Source organism: Kryptolebias marmoratus, unplaced genomic scaffold (genome assembly GCF_001649575.2).
Source record: "Kryptolebias marmoratus isolate JLee-2015 unplaced genomic scaffold, ASM164957v2 Scaffold170, whole genome shotgun sequence".
Lineage (NCBI taxonomy): Eukaryota > Metazoa > Chordata > Actinopteri > Cyprinodontiformes > Rivulidae > Kryptolebias > Kryptolebias marmoratus.
In genome coordinates, this window is record NW_023665904.1 from 1 (window position 1) to 2,113 (window position 2,113).

Sequence of the window (2,113 nt, forward strand, 5' to 3'; positions counted from 1 at the left end):
TGTCTGTTGTGTGTTTGTTGTCTGTTGTGTGTCTGTTGTGTGTCTGTGCTGCAGCAGTGGTGATGATGAGGAAGAAAACTCTTCACTGAGTTTAATATCGTCTCTCTCACTTTGTCAGAGTCGGCCGTCCAGCTGCGAATGTGCGTGTCTGTGTGTGTCTGTGTGTGTGCGTGTCTGTGTGTGTGTGTTTGATGTGGATCTAAAAATAACCTGCTGTTGTGCTGAGCAAACAGTCCTGAAACAGCAGAAACTGAGCTGATCTGCTGCAGAATCCTGCAACAATCAGTATTACTACAGTAATACTGCAACAATATTACCACAATTCTATAGTACAACAACACTAACACAGTAATACTACATCAAAACCACCACAGTACATTACTATAGTACTACTGCAGTTCCTAGAGCTGATGATGGTCCTGATCCTGTTGAGGGTTCTGTTTGTCCCGGGGTCTCTCAGGTCCCCCAGGCATCCAGACCCCACATGGCCTTCTGGATCTGTTCTGGATGTCTGCTGGCTATTTTCAGCTCAGTGGTCTAGTCTCAGAGGTCTCTATGGTCCGGTCTCAGGGGTCTTGGGGGTCTTAGGAGTCTAACGGATCTCAGGGGTCTCAAGGGTCTCAGGGGTTTCAAGGATCTCAGGAGTGTAAGGGGTCTCAGGGGTCTCAGGGTCAAAAGCTGCAGGCTGAATCTGCTGCTCAGAGAGGGATGACGGAGCATCTTTCCCTCCTGAGGGTTCAGATATTTATATCCTGCAGCAGCTTCACTGCACATTAATCTTATATGAGAATGATGCCCCTCCCCCCTGTGGTTCTGCTGGCCTGGTCCGGTCACCCCGACTGTAAGTACAGAACAGGGGCTGGAGCTGCAGAGGAAAAACATCCAGATCCTGTTACTCAGATTCAGTTTCAATCAGAACATTTATTTATTTAAACTTAAAGAGAAAATAAAACCAACGAATCGGAACGATTTCTGAACAGAACTCAGGGTACGAGTCTCAGTCTGCATCTGTGAGGGTCCAAGAGGGTCCAAGAGGGTCCGACAGAACCCAAGAGGATCTGACAGGGTCCAAGAGGGTCCAAGAGGATCCGAGAGGTCTCAAGTTCAAATCCTGGAGAGGTCATCTTGTTCTTTGAGCCCTCAGTAACAGAGACAAACGATGAAGGTGTAGAGGTGGGGACAGATTCAGGTCAGAAAGACAATTTGGGACCCAAAGACTGCTGGGTGACCTCCCTGAGCTGAACAGAGACTGATGTCCTCCTTTTCTACAGGAAGTCATCTGAGTGTCCAACATGGAGCTTGATTAAACACGAATAGTTTTTTTATTTTTAATTTATCATACTCTTTCAATCATTCATTAAAAATTCATTCTCCACATGTGGAGCAGAGGGCTGCCGATGAAGGCGGCCGGCGAGCAGCTGGAGGGTCAAGGGCCCACTGAGGAGGGCTTCACCTTCCCCGCCTGATGAGAAGAGTCTTCAGCTCCTGAACTCAGCAGCTGGAGCTCAAACATCAGACTTCAAGCTCTCTGAGGTTCAACTGTTCGCTTTTCATCATGGTGGCTTTAAAGTTTGATGAAGAGTGTCTGCAGGCAGAGGTTACTGCGGGACAAACCTCGCTCTGCTCAGGAGGCGTTCAGGAACATCAGGACACTGCAGGATGCTGCTCACTAGGTGTTTGGGAGCATCAGAAAGAAGCAGGAAGCCGCGGCCGAGGTGTTCAGGAGCGTCGGGAGACATGACCTTTCTCCTGCTGAGCTCATCAAAGACTTTCCTTCTTGTTAGGGTTGGCTTGGGTTTCCTGAGCTACCACTACGTTCTGCTGCTATAGGCTTAGACTGCTGGAGGACAAACTGTCCACATGTCCTCTCTCTGCTGCTATAGGCTTAGACTGCTGGAGGACAAACTGTCCACATGTCCTCTCTTTGCTGCTGTCTTTACTGAACTACACCTGGACCGTAGAAACTACACCTGGACCATAAAAACTACACCTGGACCATAGAACTACACCTGGACCGTAGAACTACACCTGGACCGTAGAAACTACACCTGGACCGTAGAAACTACACCTGGACCGTAGAAACTACACCTGGACCATAGAAACTACACCTGGA